This window comes from Molossus molossus, unplaced genomic scaffold, assembly GCF_014108415.1.
Source record: "Molossus molossus isolate mMolMol1 unplaced genomic scaffold, mMolMol1.p scaffold_m16_p_10, whole genome shotgun sequence".
Lineage (NCBI taxonomy): Eukaryota > Metazoa > Chordata > Mammalia > Chiroptera > Molossidae > Molossus > Molossus molossus.
Genome location: NW_023425345.1, coordinates 31,503,847 through 31,526,116, shown reverse-complemented (window position 1 = coordinate 31,526,116; position 22,270 = coordinate 31,503,847). Strand labels below are relative to the sequence as shown.

The window sequence follows — 22,270 nt, the reverse complement described above, 5'->3', positions numbered from 1 at the left end:
CACCAAGGACACGCAGCCCAAGAATTTGGAAATTTTACTGATTTCAATGTGGAAGAAAGGAGACTCCTCTCTAGGAATTATCAAAGATATGGTATATATAAATATATATTTTCCCTACATTAGCATAAGAGGTAGACAAAAGGAAAGGGGAACCATGCCTCAACATTAAACAACATCAACAGTAATCTAAAGAGACTTCTTAATAAATCAGGTGACCATGCTAATCCGGCTTGTGAAGAGTTGAACAAGTACATACCTACCATATGACCCAGCAGTTCACTCCCAGGTTTACACTTGAAGATGAATGTACTTGTACATGTGCACTAGAGGCCACATACAATTTTATGCATATTGTTAGTAATATTCAAAAATATTGGGAAAATCCAAAAGCCCATCAAACAATAATAGATAAATATGTTGTGGTATAGTAGTGTCATACAATGAATTAATATGTAGTGAGAAATGAATAAACTACAGTAAGTGCTCACAAAATCTCAATAGATTCTTGGAAACTGCAACTTTAGGCAAAATGAAGTACAGCAAAACTGATTTTTACCATAGGTAAGTGATACTCATAAAAGTCCCTACAGTATATGTCTAGTACAAAAACATCACCAAACTTCTAAATAAAGACCCAAAACTCTTCCAAGATTAAACACGGAAATAAATGTGAGCTATATATATTGTTAAGGAAGATTAATAAAAACGATTAAGATGACTATTTTCCAACCTGTTTATTCCAGTACAAGGTCAAGGGAGGCCAGAGCCTCTCCCAGCAACCCAGAATGTCATGTGGGAACCAAGCTTAGACAGGATACCTTCCATCATAGGACACACACACACACACACACACACTCACTCAGGACAATGTAAACACACCAATTCACCTAACGTGCACATCTTTGAGATGTGGGAAAAAACCCATTGCAGACATGGGAAAGATGTACAAACTCCACACAGACAGTGGCCCAGGTCACCAATCATTTTTCCCCCTCATCAACATTATAATGAAATGGCGATGATCAAAATGGACTATCCAAAGACCTGCCATAATAGTAATAGATGTCAACATAGTTGAATCTCAAAAAATTGAGTGAAAAAAGCAAGTCGTAGAAAAATAAACAGTCTAATTCCAATATTATAACATTCAAAAATAGACAAAACTAAACATTATATTTTGAAAGAATTCATCCTATCAAAAAAAGCAAAATAATTATTTTTTAAAAACTCAAGATATGGATTAACCGTGTAAGGAAGAAAGGAGGATTGGATCAGGGTAGTGTCTCTAGTGAGCTCCAAAAAACAAAAACCAAAAACAAAAAAACCCAACACTGGTAATATTATATTTTTTAAGCTGAACAGTGGAGTGTCCATTTGCTATTCTTCAAACTGGACATATATACATTCTTTTATGTGTATAATATTCACAATTAAGAGTTTTTATCTACAAAAATTCAATGATAGAACTCATCAGAATTGGTATAAAAGCAAATTAGACACCATTCTAAGCTCCTCCTCCCTATTTCAACTATTCATTATCAATTATTGAAAAACACTAAAGGTCTTACAACTTAATTACATGAAAGATCATATAAAGCAAGCTTGCACTGAGTATCACTTAAAATATTTTAATTATAACACATTTAAAAGGTTTAACATTAAATGTCCTAGAGAAGTAAAGTAGTTTTCTGTTCACCCTTTGCAAGTAAAAAGGGTAGATCATTCCACTACTGACATGTTTTTTCCAAAAAAAAAGTTTACCATGTTGGTAAGTAATTATTTTAATCTATTTAAAAAAGCGTTGATACACACTTTTTAATATCTTTACATATTTATCTGTTCGTGTTCCCAAAACTTTTGCCCTTTTATCCAAGCCAAATTTTTTAATTCCTCAAAACAAGATTAAGCTACACATTCCAACATCTAAAAAATTTCAGAGGAAACCCTGATAAAGAGTGATTTAAAGTCTGAATCTTATTTTTTCTCAGGATTATAGTCACTAGCTACTTTTTACTGTTTTTCTGAGACATAGCGCCTCAGATGAGTTGCAGCTGTGATACTGTGGTCATTTTGATTACTAAATCCCCTGAGGGATGACTAGATTCAGAGAAAGATTTAACAACTGAAGAGTGTAGGATTTTGAATATAACTGAATGGTTGTACCTTCAGTAAAAAGGGGGAAAAAATGATCCCTGGCTTTGAGTTTCTAGGATTTCCCATTGATCGGGGTCTGCAGAGGGAGTGAGGGGAGGGGCTAAAATTGTTGGAAGGTACCAGGATTACTGCCCTCCCCACAAATTGACCCAAAGAGACCAACTATCAGGCAGCAGAGATTTTTCACTAAAGATCATGAAAAGAGAAAGAAACAGAGAGAGAGAGAAAGAGAAAAGAGGGGAGGGGAGGGGAGGGAAAAATATATGGCATTAGCTTTTTTATTAAAGATACTGAATTGCTTTATATGACTGCTAAGAAAACCCTTCTTGGTTGTCTTTTCTTATCCATTTTCCCAGGAAACGTGTTAACAATTCAGCATCATGAGCCCAATTCTGACCAGAATCTCTCGGGGTGATACCCAAGAATTGCCTAGGTTATGCTGACATGCATTCATTTGTAAGATTCTGCAAAGGACTATAGACTTCAAGGGAGTAAATATGTATCTGTCTCTTTCAGTATTAAGTTTGGGGCCAATATTCACCAGTATGAACATAGGGCTATTTACAGTCCACACCTTTTCTGACGAATCATGTCAGTGCCACACTGGTACGAGAAATATCTTAATGCTACTTTCTCCCTCCCATCTCAAGTGCCAAATACAGTAGCCTGTAGGTATATAAAAATATTCAATAAATTTTTTTTTGAATGAGAAGACCAAAAAATAGCCTTAAGAGGAACATGTATCACATATCAAATATTATTTTGGTGTAAAGTCTAAAATTCTTTACTTCTTTGAAATGTGCAGCTTTATATCATACCAATTTACCCAGAATCCCAAAACCTAAAAATTTCGATTTTTTTTTTTTTTTTACTTTTTCAGTCCTTATTCTAGGATTATAAGTATGGAAGAACTTGAGGCAATAGAAAAAAAAAAAAATAGACATAAACTAGTGATGTTGCTCTGAGACATGGAAAGGGGAGCCCAGAGGACAGAGAGAGTATGTTCACATTGCACCCCAGAAATGGGGATTTGTGGAGAAGCAGCACACAGAAAAGGAGATTAATTTAGGCCAGTGGTTCTCTCCTTGGGCTGCATGTTAAACTTAGGTGGGAAGCTCTTTAAAAACACCAACCCCTGACCCTACACAAGATTTAAGTGACCCAGGAGGGAACTTGCCTCAGTCATATTTAAAAGCTCCAAAGAAGATTTTAATGTCCAGGCAGGGTTGAAACACACTTGTAGGCAAATTAAAAATTAGATTGTTCTCTCCCTATATGTACACCACAAAATCCTATGGAGATATTAAAGATTTCACAAGCTACATTGCTCTCTGGATCTGTGACTTAATTTCCAGGATAAAGCCTGGTAATCTGTATGTATTAGTCAGCTCAGGCTGCCATGGCAAAACAACAGACTGGGTGGCCTAAACAACAGAAATTCATTCTCTCACAGTTCCGGAGACTAAATATTTAAGGTCAAGGAGCCAGGATGGTCAGTTTCTGGGGAAAGCTCTTTCCTTGGGTTGCAGATAGCCAGCTTCTTGCTGTGTCCTCACTTGGTGAGTGAGGGGACAATTTGAGCTTCATAATCAGGTGGTTCTAGATTCATCCCCTAATAACAGTGGTCATATTTGAAACCAGAAAAGGCCCCTGGGACATCATCCTTCAATGTCAGCCAACTCAGACACCATCAATTCCTACTTCCCTCTGTCCCACTGAGCTGAAATACAGCCTCAGAGCCCTTCTTAACACCATGTTCCAAATCCAGTAGAAACAACACTCAAGATGAAGCCTATTTTCCATCACTACTCTAAATACTCTTATTTTATGCCATAAAGTCCATCAACAAATTTATTTCTTTCAATATACAAAGCTTGAATATACTTTTTAAAAGACTACACGAATATGTAAGAAAAATAATGGATGTTACTGAATGACTGCTACTAAGCAAGTCAGAAAAAAAAAACAACTCTGAGTTTTGTTAACACATGTATTAGATATAGAACAAACCAGAAAAGAGATTAATTTTTTCCAGTTTTACTTAAATATAATTGATATATAACTTTGTGTAAGTTTAAGGTGTACAATGGGCTGATCTAATCTACTTATACATTGTGAAATGATTACCATAGTAGCATTAGTTAACACCTCCATTACTTCACATAATTATCATTTCTCTTTTGTACTGAGAACATTGAAGGTCTACTCTCTTAGCAACTTTCAAGTCTTTAATACAGTAGTATTAAAGTATTAACTGTAATCACCATGGAAATTAGATTGCCAGAAACTATTCATCCTGTAACTGAAAATTTGTACCCTTTGATCTATATCTCCCTATCCCCCCCCCCCCCATTCCCCGGGACCTGGCAACCACCATGAGTTTGACTTTTTTAAATACCACATACAAGATGTATCTTACAGTATTTGACTTTCTCTATATCACTTATTTCATTTAAGCATAATGCCCTCAAGGTCTATCCAAGCTGTTGTACATGGCGTAAATTTCCTTCTTTCTCAAGGCTGAACAATATTGCATTGTATATATACACCACATGTTCTTTATACATTCACCCATAGACAAACACTTAGGTTGTTTCCATCTCTTGGCTATTGTGAATAATGCTGCAATGATCATGAGACCGTAGATATCATTTCCAGATCCTGATTTTATTTCCTTTGGCTATATATCCAGAAATGGGATAGCTGGATCATATGGTAGTTCTATTTTTAATTTTTTGAGGACCCTCCATACTATTTTCCATGATGATTACAGGAATTTACATTCCCACCAACAATACACGAAGGTACCCTTTTCTCTATATCATCGCCAATATTTTTCTCTTTTCCTTTTGATGATAGCCATCTTAACAGGTGAATTGATATCTCATTACCTTTTAAAAAAATTATTGCCAGTATTACAGATGTCCCCCATTTCCCCCCGCCCCATGTCCTCCTCCACCTAGCCCTTGCCCCACCCTGGGCCTTCCCCACATGGGCTGTGCATACATGTTCTTTGGTTAATCTCATTGTGGTTTTAATTTGCATTTTCTAATTAAAAGTGACATTGAGCATCTTTTCATGGTATCTGTTAACCTTTTGTATATCTTCTTTGGAAAAATGTCTATTCAGTTCCCCTGCACACTTTTTAATTGTATTGTTTGTTTTCTGTTATTGAGTTGTATAAGTTATTTATATGTTTTAGATATAACCCCTTATCAGATATATGATTTGCAAATATTTTCTACCATTCTGTAAGTTGCCTTTTCATTTTGTTGATGGTTTGTTTTGCTGTGCAGAAGCTTTTAACTTTGATGTAGTCCTACTTCTTAATTTTTGTTTTTGTTTCTTGTGCTTTTGTTGTCATATCCAAAAAATTGTTGCTAAGAGAAAGAGATTAAATTTAAGATATAATTTCCAAGAAGAGGTAGAGATGGAATCAAATTTAGAAAAGAAGATACATTTTCCAAAGTCATTTTTGGCAGAGAATGTCATTTAGAGTTCCCTGAAAGCCCATAAAAAGAGCAGCTGTCCTGTGGGAATATCTATTTTGTCTGCCTTCATTCTCCACACTGACATTTAACTTCAGAATTTAGGCATTATTTACAATTAGAGCACTGATAAGCTATGTTAAATAATTTACTGTTTTTATTTCCTAAATAACTTACTACTTCTCTGCTTCTCCCACACAATATTTACTTTCAGATGTCATCAAAAATATCTGCTGTGTTTAAGACTATCATGCTTCTCTAGACATGATTCAGTATGTAATATCTTTTGAAAACATATGAAAGCATCTGTGTTTATTAAAAGGAAATTTTATGTGTTTTTAAACGAAAAAGATTCCTAAACAATTATTATCACCAATACAGCCTTTGAGTTAATTTATCAAGTTCAGAAAGAGTCCATCAGATTCTCTGCGGAATCGCACCTTGCAGATGTATACTTTAGAGAAGCGACTCTGAAGACAATGAGGGAGACTGGAGGGAGGCGAGAGGCTACAAACAGACCACGACAACCAGCTAGGTGGGAGATGATTAAGATGGCTAAGGCTGCAGGACTGAAGCGGAGCTGACAGATATAAAACGAACAGGTCAGTACAACATAGTCAAAGTGAGTAATGAAGTTCAAAGGGAGGGCAAAAATGGGTACTGGGTGTCCCACTCAGGTAACTAGAAGGATAATTCATGACTGCCGGGGCAGCTAGAAAAATCTGAAAATTTCAGCCACTCCCAGGCTTAAAGACTGGCTTGGAAGTCTTTCAAGGTTAAACATGAGCAGATGTCTCAAAATCTGCCCCCAAAATGAAAATTAAAAATAACACTGGAAATGGTGTGACGTCAGCTCCGTCTCCTCGCATCACTGGGTCCTGAGTCACAGAGCAGCGCCTGCGGGCTCCAAGGCTTTGGACTTTGCCTCCACGTCCAGTGTGGAACTGAGGGCTCCAAGAATTAGACCACGTTTGTGATACCCTGGTGAGTGGCAGCCTCACACTGTGCAAAATAAGCTGTTTAGTTACCTGTCCTCTAGGGTCTTTTCACAAAATAACTCCTGCCAGGGAAGACGTCTGCAACTTTGAGAGGGTGCTTATGGTTCTTCCATCCTCTGTGTAGAGAAGTCCTACAAAATCCAGTTACAGAGTTTGCCAATCCACGGCTAACATGCAGTGAACAAACACTTCTAAAGTACTCGTTTCTAATCCCTCTAAACAGTAGTTAGGTTAAAAATCATAACAGCAACAGTGAAATAATTCTCTTAAGTCTGACATGTCCGAAGCTGCATAATGGAAGAGGAAGTGCAGGCGAGATTATCAGTGCAACCTGAAACATTAGGCAGACCTGGCTGTCAGGGCAACTTGAGCTGCCTCGTGCATCTTTTCAGAACTACGGTTCGAACAAACTTACTGGGTTTCTGATGCCATGCTAGACAATTTATCATTATTGTTTCATGTAATCTTTACAATCAATCCTATAGATAGATCCACATTATCGGGACAATTTTACAGATGACCGAATAAGATCCAGATAAATACCTTGTCCCAGATCAAAGGCTACTGCCGAACCCAATTATCTGCCTCTTTAATTTCCAGACAAAAGGCTAATAATAATAAGCACATTTTTTTATACACTTATCCATAGGCAAATACGTAGGCTGTTTCCATATCTTGGACATTGTAATTGATGCTGCAATGAACATGGGACACAAATGCAAATACAGAATATGCAAAATGTTATTCAAATGAAAGAAAGATTCTGAGATAGCTCAGAACATAAAAGGGAAGACTCAGAAATTAATAGCCAATGAAAAATAAGTATAATAGTTAATTTATAAATGGAGTTCAATCTTAGTAAAAATAATGTTGCTATTTTAAAAACTAAACAACACAACTTACTTTGTTTGAGCTTAAAAGACACAATCACAAAGCAGGCTACAAAAGGCAGACTTGCTATTAATTATTAATTTAAATGAGTGTTTAAAGAAATGTTCTTACCCATTGTACAACATCTCACTGCTTAATTAGCTCAAACACTCAGATTAAAGTGGATATCCTAACAACACATAAGAAATATAGTCCAAAATCTGGTAAAAGATGCCAGAAGATGCATTATCAATGCTTTTAAGAGAGTATCACATACGTTAAAAAGTAAATAAAAAAAAGAGCTTTTTAAAAACTCTCTTTTATATAATCAAGAGTGATAATTTATTTTTATAAAACATTTGATGCTGAAACATTGAGGTCTAGAGGGTGATGGAAAGAGTAACAGGCAGGAATATAGGAAATCATTATACAAAACTTTGGGGCCTGGGTGTCCTCCACTTTTTAAAAAGGGGTTGAGTTATCGTATCTGTATAATTCATTGCAGAATGAAAGATTCCTAGACACATACACAAAACAAGAGAGGAGTCATCACTGATCTTTCTTTTATCTTATTCCTTAAATAATCTTTTCCAGAAAGTTCACATATTTATAATCTATTGTTTCAACCAAGTCTATCTGCTACTTCTCAAATCAGAATTTTCTCAAGGATGAAAACAACCAGTAACTTAGAATTTATGTTTAACAGCTGTTCTCTTTTATTCCAATTAGATAAAAATTGTGAGTGAAACAATACACTGGTCAAGTTGTTCAACAAGCAGAAAAACAACTGTGGAAGGCATATTTAACAAAGACTGCCCACCCAACGATGAGGAAAACAGTCTCCAAAAAGCTAGTAAAATTTGTGTTTATTTCTTTAATTTTTTAACTCAACTCTAGAGTTCAAAGAACAACTTATTTTTTGCCCTTATAACCATGCAATGGGAAACACATACTTTACATCTCATTCTAGCATTCAAACTAAAAATTAGTGATGGAGAAAGACAGGTCCCTGTAGTAAATGGAGCAGGTGGTAACTTCTAAGGATGAGAAAAGGAAGAAACATTTTATGCTAAGATTCAAATTTTATCTGTCACACACAAAGCCACAATCAGGTAATTGTTAATAGATGAAGTGATTTCCATATTCAGACTGAATTTGTCTACAGCATCAACTACACAAAAACAGAGCTAGAAACACAAAAATAGACAAAATGGACTCTTACTATGAGACATTTTGAAATAATGTACTAGTCATAATTTAGTCTTAAAATAATTCTTTAAAGCTACACAAAATTTTAAAAAGCATTCAAATTCACAGTATTACTCATGGCCATGCATCATATCACTTACAGTCAGTCATCTAAATACAACTCAGTGTGTCTCATTAGATGGGTCCCCAACTGGCCCCATTTCATGTCTTCCACCTCCTCCTCATCTTACTGAAACAGATGCAAGTTATTACTTCCCATTGAGTAAGGATTCTTAATTATTAGAGATTTTTATGGTAGACATGCTTTATAAAATTTAAAACCCAACATATTTGCTTGTATAACAAAAATAATTTCATCCAGCTGGTGTGGCTCAGTGGTTGAACATCGACCTATGCACCAAGAGGTGGCCGGTTCAATTTCCGGTCAGTACACATGCCCAGGTTGTGGGCCAGATCCCCAATGAGGAACATGCAGGAGGCAGCCAATCGATGTTCTCTCTCATTGATGTTTCTCTCTCTCTCTCCCTCTCACTTCCTTTCTCTGTAAAATCAATTAAAAAATATATAGTTCCATTCACAGATCATAACTGTCAGTGCAAATTGTTTGTGCTTCACAGAAGCATCTTGTTTCTTTGCTTGACTTCCATGAGTTTAGCTGTCAGAAACTGGAATGGGAACAATTTCCACGTTGCATAACACAGTTCAGTGTACTGGACAAAGGGTGGGGCCTAGGGACCCCAGTGACTATTTGAATAGATCTCTAGGGAACATGCTTTTCAAGAGGCAGAAGAGAGAAAAATAAATGGGCCAGAAGGTCAGGTTTTAACCTGCTGACTTAGTTCATTGGCTCTTCACACTCAGCAATGGCCCCTAAACAGCTTCCATTTAAACACAGCTTTTTATTGATGCAAAATCTCAAAAAGACCTAAGATGAGTAATATTTTTGGCACATATTTGTATTTTTCTTAATACTTTTTTCTTCTGGAACATTTCTTTCGATATAGCCTCTTACCTTCTAAGAAGTAGGGATCATTTGTCCTATTTGCTTTCCTTGTTTTAGCCATCTCCAGAACGTCCAATTTTTATATTTTATTCAAGACAGGCTGGCATTTAAAAAATTACAAATAAAAGTACTAATGATATTTGACATTCCAGAATATGCAAGTACTTAGCTTGGGAAGCTGGTATAAAGGGAATCACATCAGAGTTATAGGCATGCGTTAGGCTACAACTTCATATGAACTACATAAAGGACACTCTGTTCTTGAAATACATACACTGTAGAAATGGAAAAAATGGCATACTAATGAAGAGAAGAAATGTGTAGCACAACCTCCAATTTCACAGACTTGTATCTTCAGAAAGGAAGTTTTGATGAACTAAGAAAAACACACAGAATTTTTATAGCTATATATAGCTTCACACTTCTAAAAAAATAAATAAATAAATAGGATATAATGAACCTAAAAAATAGAAGTAAATTGTTATAGACAAAGAGCTTATATGTATGTTATGGCTAAGCTTCTAATTTCATTTTAGTATTCTTTTATATTCTTATGCTATTAACTGCTTCTTAATTCATAATACTGAGATTTGCCTAGTGGTATAAATAAATATATTTCATAGGCTCGTAACATGGTGAGAGTGTTTCTTCTAAAATACTTGATTTTCTCTCTATAAAATAAGGTTTGATAGTAATTAGTCAGGCATGTCTGGAAAGCTTTGGATATACCATTTTGAAGAAGGGAAACTCATTCGCACATGAGAAACTAACATCTGTGTCCATATGTCTCATTTTATTCAACATCAGATTGGCCATTTACAACACTGCAACCAGTCTTCAAAAACAAAGAATATTTGCATCACACACCATCCAGCTTTGCCTTAGGACCCATACAAAAACAAACAGGCTTTGCCCCTCCTCCTGGCCTCCCTAATGTGGCCTGACCTAAACCAAATGGCAGGGTGGGCTGTGAGCAGAGGGCAAGTCTCAGGCTCTTGTGGACACCAGCTTGGACCTTCAGATCATCTGGATGAAAAGGTAACATATGGACAGAAACTCCCCAGTGGGCAGTGTGGACACTTGAGGCCTGTTGACCCGTTTTCTCCAGCAATCCCCCACCACAGGCTCTGCAATGGTCTGGTCTGGTTGCCTGGTGCCAGTTTGGGTTCTGGATGGAACTGAGTGTCCTCTGCTGCTTACTGTTGGCTCAGTCAGGCCCTGGCTGAGGCCACTGTATCCAAGGTAGTCTTGGCACCAAGGAGGAGCCCAGGACTGCCCCTCAGCTGTACTTGGGTCTGGTCCTGGAAAAGCTAGGCAGGGTTGTGGAAGCATTGCCTGAAGATATGAGAAAAGGTCCTAATCCTTATGGTTTTCCACAGGACTTGCTGATAAGTGCAACTCTTGTTGGACTTTTGCCGTTTTCTTGTTTTTAGGGAGAAGTTTTAAATCGATTAGAAGCCAGCTTTTTGTTGAGAGAAAAAGGTTGCTGTAGAACTTTCTACACCAATTGAAGAAAGATGTAAAACTACTTGAAAATTTTAGCCTCGTACAAAAGGAGTATGAAGGCTTAGGGTCAAAGGACCCAGCTTTCAGGGGTCAACAGAAGCCCAAAGTTGGGAGGCAATCTGTGAAAAGCTGAGCAGTTCCAAATCTGTATTTGAGGATGAAATACTCTTTCTAGAAAAAGAGCTAAAAGTAGAAAGACCTAAACATTTCTGAACAAAATGGACTGATGGTGGATAATTAAAAAAGGGTAAAGTCCTTACAAGATGAACCCAAATCCCTCAAATCACAAGTAGCTGAAGCCAACACAACCTTCAGAATATTTCAAACGAATGAAGACCAACTTAAGATAACTATAAAAGATGCTTTGAGGAAAAATTCTCAACTTCAGGAAAGCTAGAATCAGCTTTTGCAAGAAGTTGAAGAATTGAAAGAGCAAGTGGGTGAACTCAAAAAACAGAAAATAACATTTGAACACTCCAAAGTATGTGCAAAACAAGTTCTATATGATAGAGAAAAACAGATCTGGTCCCTGACTGAACGCTTGCTAAAGAGGCAAGATTGGGTTACTGTGCCTGGAGAAGACTTCACGGATGCTGACTTGGAATTGGAAATGAAGAATGACTAAAAAAAATCCATCAACCCAAAGGGGCTTGGAAGAAGCAGATTCATGCTGCTAAGTTAAATGCTTCTTTAAAAACCCTGAAAGAATAAAGAAACTAAGTGTACACTGAATCATCTGAAGTAGATAAAACAAAGGAAGAGCTTACAGAGTGTATTTAAAATCTCAAGACTGAATAAGCATCTTTGCAGTGAAAAAAATGGACATTTTGAAAATGAGAATCAAGAACTGAAGCAGAAACGTAAAGGAATGACTGATCAGTATCAAGGAAATGAACTGACTCTTTGGAGGAAATTGCCAGTGGAAGAAAACTAATGGTTAGAGCATTTTCAACCAGTGTGCTGCAAGGATTTTTAAAACATGCAATACCTAACTATTTAGTCAGGGACACTGACCTGTTTTCCCTTGGACTGTCAAATAAAAAAACGACAATAGCCAACACAACAAGATCTGTCCAGTTTTTGAATACCCTGTCTTGAACCATAAATAAATAAGTCATATAATAAAGTTGTATTTTTTATTGGTCACGTCACATAAGTTTGCATCTGATTGATTAGTTCTTGGTACCAGAAATCCTTATATACAAGTATAGGCAGCACCTGATTTTTTAAAAAGTCACTTTGGAGCAAAAAGGGTAGGTAATTACAATTATTATTTTTTATAAACCAATCAAAAGTATACCTGATTGGCAAGAAATATAATTTTTGGCGTGCTGCAGAATTTCTGTGATGAGTTTATGTGTGCCATGAGATGAAAAAGGTTGAAAATTGCTGGATTAGAGAAACAGGAAAAACTTTCTAAAGTATATGAAGAGAACAGACAGGTGGTGGAAGAGCTGGAGATCTACATAAAGTGAGCCAAAGACCTTGAAGAAGAAATGGACAGAACCATTCATTCATATCAAGGGCAGATTATTTCCCATGAGAAAAAAGCACATGACCCCAGCCAGTGTGGTCCAGTGGTTAAGCTTGGACCCACGCACCAAGAGGTCACTGGCTTGATTCCCAGTCAGGGCACATGCCCAGGTTGTGGGCCCGAACCCCAGTGGGGGGCACGCAGGAGACAGCAAATGGATGTTCTCTTTCATCAATGTTTCTATCTCTCCTTCTCCCTTCCTCTCTCTCTCTAAAACTAATAAAGAAAAAATAATTTTTAAAAAAAGCACATAATAAGTGGTTGGCATTTAGGACTGCTGAAAGAAACCCCGATGATTTAAAGAAAGAAAATTCTTACAACAGACAAAAAAATGAACTGAAACAGAGTTAAATTTCAACTTTTAGGAAAAGATCCTTATGTGTGCACTTGATCTTCCAAATACAGCATTTGACAGAGAGCTTTCCCTCACCACCGGGCTGACCTTCTGAAGCGGAAGCTTTTCTCTCCCCTCCAGCTTTGTTGAAGGGTCTGCTCAGACTCCCATCTTTTCTTCCACAGGGAGGAAAGGAGGCTCAGGAGGCCCAAGGAATCCTCTGGACTATCAGATTACTAAATAAGAGGAGAATCAAGCTGTGATAAGTTAACCGGTCCTCACAGGACACCTGAGTCTGGGTCCCTTTCACCTCCATGGAAACACAATCACAGGATGATAATTCCTCCATCAGGCCAACCTTATCCTGATGCAGCTCCTCCTCCACAGAGGCAAGACAGATGTTTTCATTGATTTAAAGACTTGTTTGGCATCGATAATAAAAATCAAATCAGCTAGTTCTCTCCTCCTTTTGCTTTGAGATCTGCTGACATTGCAACAAGTCATTGGTCTTTTCCTCCGGAAATATTTGAAAAGTAGAGGTGAATTAGATATCACTGAAGAGTGTCTAGGAGAGCTGTTAATACATTGGGGTCTTAAACTTGCCTAGACTAGAAGTTTGAACCACGTTCTTATATACCTTAAAAATCTACAACCTTTTTCAAGTTATCAAGGCATCCTTCCAAATACTACAACTTTTGCTGACATATTTGAAAGGATTAAAAGATAAATACTTGATTTAAACAGCGAGTTTTGTAAAACGGAAACACCTTTCTGCAGGCTTTTCACTTGCCCTTCCACATGTTCTCAAAGTCACAAGGCAGAGCTCCCACACACTCAAGTAAACCCACTCGATCTTTGTTTAGCACCACATTGCTGATATACTACAATTCTTACCCTCTAGCAAGACCTGATCAGCTCAAAATTTTAACATGCATCTCCCTTTGCAATAAAAGTACATTTGATGTATTCATCAAGATATGAGTGTGAGCACATGCCTGCCCTGACCCATCCACAGTCTATGTTCCACATCTCTCTTCTAAAGATCATGCCTCTCCTCCGACAGGTCACACCTAGGTCAGAATGAAGTCCGAAGGCCTTCACCTGGCCTACGAGGGCCTCCGTGGTATGCCCCACTGCTTCCTCTACGACCCCCTCACAGCAGGCTCACCTTTGTTCCTCTGCTGTGCCCTCATCACCTGAGATTTGCATTTGTATTTTCTCCGCCTACAATGAATTGCCCCAGACACACATGGCATGCACCCCTGAAAAATGCAGACATCTCCTTCTCAGTTCAAGCTCCCTTAGTCATCCTCTGTTGAAGAGGACATATGCTCCACGCTCACCTAGCAGTTCCACTTTGCCTGCCTGAGTTTTCCTCACAGAACCTATTCCACTGAGATACTACTAGAATGGAACTTCAAGTGGACGAAAGATTCATCAATGGTTAACTGGTGTTCTAAATGCTTAAAATAGTCTGGCACATGGTATGCACACAATAAATATTTGCTCAAAGAGAGAACTGATGGTCCCTAAAAAGTTTCGACAGACCAAGAAGAGAACTAGGTTGAATGAGTTGGAGTCCAAGAACACAGACTCAGTGACTACAGGGCACTGCCTTGGCCACTCACCAACCTCATTCCCTGCCTTACCCAAATGTGAGATTAGCCAGGGCAATTAACCCTCTTGGGAAGAGTTGGGTTAAAGATCACAGTTCACAAGCAAAGTGAAGAGGCTGGCAGAGCGCAGGGAATAATGTTCCTCCCTTGCCTCATCTCCCAACACTCAACACCATACAGTGTTCCTCGGTAGGCACTTAATAAATGAGTGCCAGAAAGCATGACCGTTTTTTTTTTTTACTGGAGAGGAAAAAGGAAAGGGGGAGATGACACTTTCTCATGATTTGAACATATCCAATTGGACAAAGGGAGAAGGCAGACAGTAGGAGGAGGAGAGGCAGGCTCTTCAAATTCTCACAAAATACAAACACTTTCAAATTCTCCAAAAATAAGAAATAAACAAAAAATTCACACTCCTTCAAATTCTCATCAAATACAAATTTTTCCTTTAAATGTTCTCAAAATACAAACGCTTCATGATGCTTTGGATGGGAAGGGCTTCATTTTAGGCACATGGGTGAAAAAGGGTGGAGGGAAAAATGCTCAGATGATGCGATTTTGAAGCTATTTAGTAAGAATGGCTATTTTTTCCCTCTGATATTCTCGAAACACCCAAATGCCATGTTTCCATGTGCCGCTGTCTGGATGGTATCAAAAGCCCTGCTTTTAGATGAGAGAAGAGAGTCATATGCTCATCTTCTCACATGCTACTAGTGCTGCTGTTTTTTTTGTTTTGTTTTTTTTTTTTGTTCTTTTTTTAAAGCTTTGTGACCTAGAAAGGAGATGTACGTTATGAATGATGCAAGGACTGCAGAGAGCATTGAGCGTCATCAGGCTATTTATACCTCCAGGAAGGAAAAAATGAGTACAGGGCAATGAATCTATACTCCATGGACGGCATATGCAAGGATCATCTGGAAGAAACAATAAACACGAGGGAAGCATTTGTGTCCTTAGTGAGGAATAAAAGGTGAGGCCATGTTCCCAGTTTCCTTGGTCTTTCCTAAATTCTGTTTACTTTTTAAGGACGTCTAGTTGATTCCTGATGTTTCCCACTACTGTGTAAAGCGTTCTGAGTCTGAGTTAAAGACACTGCCACCCACATTTTCAAAACTGGCTCCATTCCACATGCGCATACATACTCACATGTGGCTATAATCCGCAGCCATTTGGACATGCTATAAATTTGGAGGGAAAGTTTTTCAGGCTTAACAAAGTATTTGGAAAAGCCTTACAGATACTTGTGTGAGTTAACTCAGAAAAGGGCGAAAAATGAGAAGATTTACATGAATTTGCGCAATATGGTAGGGAAAAAATGTTCCTAAGATATGTAGTCAGCTTCTCTTAAATGGTGAACGATTTCCAGGACAAAGTAGGGGAATGCAACCAGGTACAGCTGTTAACACTTATTCCTGCACCATTGGAGAATTTAATGCCAGTCTTTGCCTCGCAACTTCTAGTAGTTGTTTCTAATATAAACAGTATAGTGTGGGGCCCAATGGAAATGATGTTGTGAAACTGACCCATATATGTGTGTGATGCCTGCCAGCTTGATTTGCTTTTGGAGTTATTTTACTAGCAGTGGTGATGGGTTTGCTGACAACTGGCAAGAGTGTGAGGTGTTTTCTAAGGCTCAAGATTAGGTGTTTCCTAGTGTGAAATTTATTGATCCTCAGGGGCTCAAACCTAGTCCTGGATTCCTTCATAGAACACAAACTGATTTACTTCGAACACATCCAAGGTTCGTACTAGAAACACTCCCTGTTTCTATTATTGTCCAAGGCTTCTCTTCATGTCTGAGGCTGAAATTAAGGCACGCTTCACCCTTTCCCTACATTGGCCGAAATCACATTTGATTGAATTCACGGAGCACATACCATCATTTCACTGCATCCACTTCATCCATGGTCTGTGGCTCAGACTGCGTTTTGAATCATTCAGATCCAAGAGAATCAAAGCTTTATTTCTTTAATTTTGAACACTCACAAGGCAATTCTTGAGCTGATACATATCCATTATTTGTTGTTAAATCAATGATAATCTTGTTGCAACATGTCGGAAAAGAGGGACGGATGCATGAGGTCAATGAATTTCAATAGAATAGAAACCCATCTAATTGACTAGACTCTTCAGAATGTAGATGGGCTGATAAAAGCCAATACCATCAACTGGTTTTGTTTGGGGTTTTGGGTCAGAGTTTGTGAGTTTAAGAGGTGTGACTACTCATCCTTCATGTATATTCAGCACCAGAAAGGAAAAGTGGGCAGTGTGAAGGCCTATTAGGGAAAATACATTATTTAATGCCCTTGGAAACTGAGATCCATGATGGAGAGGTTGGGACCTGCTGGGCGAGGGGGGACAGGGAAAGCAGGACAGAAATAAAAATTCAGCCGCGGGTCCCTTAAACTAAGAGGTACTTGATGAATACTTGCTGGCTGATGACACAACAGAAAGGAATGGAACGATGAGATGCATCATCTTGGAAATCTCCTCTCCAGGCACCACACCACCAAAAATTGGAACTTAATTTTCACGGGCTCCATAACTTTACAGCTCTGTTGTCCTTTAACTTTCCCCTACATAAACCAATACTACAAGGTTCTCCCTCCTTTTCTTTCTGTCGTATTGCCTCAAAGAAGCTAAATGAATGATCTTGCCGTTAAATGTGCGTGAGGTGGGCTAATAGGTTATGGAAACCTATCTGTTCTTTTGATAGGTTATGGAAATACAAGCATTCAGGGGGAGGTCTGAACAATCGGGTGCATTTTCTGAGAGGCAGAAGAATGATGCTCCATAAGAAAATCCACTAAAGGAATAAAGCAGTCCAACTATAAATACCTATTTCTCTTAAAAAGACATTTTATTTTCATGGAATAGTTTATTTTGTGATTTCTCTGTTTAATATTTCATGTACGTGAAAGTACCTCGATTATTTTTAGCACACTGTGAGGGGAAGGAAAGCTAAGAGATTTACTCAGACATATTTAACGTCCACATAAGAACTGGAAGAAGGTATTCTTGTTGTGTGATATAAAAACATGGGAATAAGCAATTATTGGTCAAGTTTTTTTGGATCAGATACTGCTTTTAGATTTCCTTACTTTATGTCTGTCAATTTGATCGCACTGACCATGGCTATTCAGTCCAGAAAATAATAGTACTTCCTAAGAAGCCTGTATTAACAAATAATTCTAGCGTAACTCTATTCTTAACTTCTCCTTTCACTAACATCCACTGACATACTTATGTAGGTGAGTCAAACTCCTATATCCAAGTTAGGACCATGGTGATACAGTTTAGAAATAGCCATAATAGGACAGGGTAAGATTTCTCTCCAATGCTAGATTTATATTAAATGTCCCTCAAATAATTTTCTATATAACTTATTCTTGCAAAAAAAATTTTTTAAAAAGACAACAATTAGTGTTGACAAGTGCTGATAACTGAAAATAGACCCCTCCCAAAAAAGAGTAAACATTAAGAAAAAGATTTTTTTTAATAAAATTTAATACACCTATAGAGCAGTAATTCAATGTGGAATTTTGACTCATTCAAATTCTGCTCAATGCCTTTGACTGAGGAATTCTCGGTAGCAATCATGACCAGCTTCCCCAGAAAAGATGCTTCAAGAATGATGTATAATCCAAGGCCAGCTCGACCTATTTGTTGTAACACTGTCTTTTTCTATGACACTATCAATGGGCAAGATGATTTTAATACATGCTTTTGTGTCCCAGCTACTAAGTGCTCACATTTATTGAGCTAAGTCTAGGCATATGCCTTAAATTCAGAGTTTTAAACTGACATGCTGATTTAAAAAGACATATAATTACATCTTAAGGATTTTTAGTTTTCATTTCCAAACTTCTAGATTTGAGTGCATTTTTACATACTACTAATGAACATAAATTTCAAAAGATTTGACCTACAATTTCTGATATTTAACATCCAGCAGTGCTGTGGACTAAATATTCTCCATTTGTCCTCCACATGGTAGAATTGTATTTCCCTGTCTCCTGGATGTTCAGGGAGGCCATGGGAGATCAATGAAATGTATTCATGCAAATGTCATGCACCACCACCACCAGGCAGAAGAGCTCAGAGTCAGTGTGTGATTTACCATGTTCTCTTCCCCTCATCAGGTAGCTGGGGAAGCTCGTGTCAAATGGAGCTTCCTTCAGAAGTAACTGTGATAAGCCTGTCTTCCTGCCAAGCCACATGGAAATAATAAGAAAACCCTTTTTGTTACAAGCCATTAATATTTTTGTGTGGTGGTTGTTATTGCCATCTAACTTAGCCTATCCTGACTACTACATATACCTGGTTGTGATAATGAGGTACACACCGAAAGTTTGAAAACAAAAAAAGAAGAAAATGCCCTACATTAAATCATTTTTAAAGCTATTTTAATATAGAATATGTAGTGTCAACAGTTAAATTCCATTTGCATGTCTGGAAATAAGTTTTCACGTTTTATATGAACTATGGATGAAAAGAGGCACGGTAATAAATCATGAATTCCTAACTGAGCAGGTCATGATGGCCAGTCACACTGCAGGCATATAATTTCTTTAGTGAAAGGTTTCTAAGCAAGCCCTGTCTATTGTTCTTGTTCATCTAGGTTAACACACCTTTGAAATGCCAGAAGTAACACCCCACAAAGGCATAACTACCCTCAAGAGAGCACATAATCCTAACCACCCAGTAATCCAATCCCCACCTTGTTTTCTGCCACCTTCATGTAATCCTCCTTACCTTCCCTCCTTACTTCCAAATTCATAAAATAAACTGCAAAACTGTTATTCTCCAGAGCATTTGAGATCAACTGTCATCAGTTTGGGCTCAAATAAACTCATAAATCTCTACAGGTTTGTTCTTACATTGACAACTAAAGGGTCAAGTGGTTAATAATGAACAATAATGCGAACAGTGGATGGGGATGGACACACTACTCTAGGAAAGGCAGAGGAATGAGAAGACAAAGGAGCTCTAAGAGAATGGAAAAGAGATTCACATGAAACTATAGAGACTGGCAGGGCCTTGTACACCACGGGAAGGAGGAAGAAACGTGCTGTAGACCGGGGAGCACTGCAAGGTTGTAAGCAACAGCACTATTCAATCAGATCTGTCGTTCTGAAAGGCTTCTTTCTGTAGATTGAAGGAAGGGATGAAGAAAGGAGTGGGTAGGAAGAGGAGGATGAAATGAGGCAAAACAAGTAATTGGGAGGAACACATTACTCATCCTGCTCAAAAATATCCCATGAGTGACCTGTTCAAAAATATCTCATCAGTGACCACAGCTTACAGAATGAAATGTACATCCCTCTCTGTGGTACCAAAGGTCCTCCAACAGCAGGAAATAGAGGCGAGTGGTCAAGACTCCAGCCTCTGGCTACAAATTCAACTTCTGCCACATCCCTGTTGTATTGTTTATCCAGAAATTCTATTTCTTGAGCTTAGCATGAAGACTTAAATAAAGATAATAAATGTGAAATGTTTATTTTAGCAAAGGACCTGGCTCTCAGTAAGGGTTAACTAGTTAATCTAGTGTATTCTATGATCCATAACATAAGTAAGCCATTATCTTCCGATATTGTATTTTCTCATTCTTCCTCAACTAAGGATGTTGCCTTTGACTATGTCCTTCTCCAGTCTCCATCTGCTCAAATTCCACTCACCCTTGGGGATCCAGCTTAAAAACCATATACTACACAAAGACTCAGAATGCTCCCCACCCTCAGTAAATAATCTCTTCCAGTTCTGAATTATAATGTATGTTCTAGCTGTTTCACAGCCCTTAGTTATAAATTGTCTGCTGGATAGAAGATAAAGCTTGTTTTTTTTCTACTGTACTATATCTTCCTTACCCAGTGTTACTTCCCATCTAGCCATGTATATTTCCAACAGTGCTTCCTGTAGTGCCTTGAACATGTTGATTTTCATTGTTGAATAGCTTAAGAAATTAGATCCAATTCTAACATATACCCTGATACAATGTATTAGTATAATATATTATATTTTTATTCATAATGTTCAGAAAGAACTATTTCGTAAAACTGGTCATTTTCTCTTTGCTTTTATCTATAAATAATCCAAGGTTAGATAGGTAAAATGACTGTTCTCAAATTGCATGGCATGTTGATGAGAAATCCTAAAAGAAAGTTTACAATCTCTGATTTAAAAAAAAAAGCAATATTCCTGTATCTAGGAGTAGAAAGGAGAGGGGGAAAAAATGAATCTTCCACAACTGGTCAGATAGCATTCTTCACTCCCATGGCCATAAAGATGTCACCAGGCAGAGAGGTATCCTCATAAACAAATGGCCATGGGAAAGAGTTTGTTTTCACCCACATCCCACCAAGTACACCCAGTGTTCTTTGATACCCTCTGTGTCAGCTGTCATCAAGAGGCATGCGAGAGGTGTTGTGTGAGGGGACTTAATAAGAAACGGATTTGCCCTTGAATAGCAACTGTCCAAGTAGTCTGATCACTGTAGTCTGAAAAACTTCAGGACAAGCCCAGGTCTCCTTGGTTAACTGATCAAATAAAATTCAAAAGGATTTAGAAACAGTTCTTGCTTAACCACCCTGACTGTAACTTTTCTGAAATAGACTTTGACTTTTAATCTCCACCCCATGCACTTAAAAAAAAAAAATCTTTATGGTTGAGAGTGTTATAAATGTCTCCCCCCTTTATCTCCCCTTGCACCCCGCCACCCAGTTCCTACCCTGCCCTAGGCCTTCACCACCCTATTGTCTGTGTTTTGGGGCAACACATATATGCACATAAATTCTTTGGTTAATCTCTTTCCTCCATCCCTCCTCCCTTCCCTCTGAGATTCATCAGTCTGTTCCATGTTTCCATGCCTCTGGCTCTGTTTTATTTCAGTTTATTGTGGTCATGAGATTCTACATATAAGTGAGATCATGTGATATCTGTCTTTTTCAGACTGGCTTATTAGCATAATAATCTCCAGGTCACTGCCCTGGCCAGTTTGGCTCAGTGGTTAAAGCAATAGCTCTCAGACCGAAGGGTCATGGGTTTGATTCCTGGTCAAGGGCACATACCTGGGTTGCAGGTTTGATCCCTGGCCCTAGTTGAGGTGGTACAGGAGGCAACCAATCGATGTGTCTCTCTCACATTGATGTTTCTCTCTCTCTCTTGCTCTTTCTCTCTTCCTCCCTCCCTTCCACTCTATCTAAAAATCAATGGAAAAATATCCTCGGGTGAGTATTAACAAAAAGCATCACCATCGTCATCTTCAGGTTCTTCCATGCTGTCTCAAAGAGTCTATTGCCCCATGAACTTTTTAGAACCAGTTTGAGGAAACTGTAGGATAATGGAGCCATCCTACCAATTTCTTTTGGAAAGAAATCTTTTAGAGGTTAAAACTTAAAAACTAAATCCTAAAACATAAAAGCCAGGCAGTATCATACACAGAATGCATTACTTTAACTTTTCACACTTCACTACAAATGTTAACTCTTTTAAATGGCCCTTGCATAGATTTTCTCTCATATTCATTAGAGTCAAAGCTTAATTAGATTTCTTTGAATCT

The 22,270-nt window shown here is 37.9% G+C and overlaps 1 protein-coding gene, 1 non-coding gene and 1 pseudogene across 3 annotated transcripts in view; 2 read left to right on the top strand and 1 right to left on the bottom strand.

Annotated features, from left to right (window-relative positions):
- Positions 1-22,270, bottom strand: part of PDE3A (phosphodiesterase 3A) — a 283,119-nt gene that overhangs the window by 194,380 nt on the left and 66,469 nt on the right. The gene's annotated exons all lie outside the window — the stretch shown is intronic.
- LOC118624871 lies at positions 1,637-1,739 on the top strand. Its single transcript, XR_004958532.1, has one exon.
- LOC118623213 lies at positions 11,066-13,507 on the top strand (annotated as a pseudogene).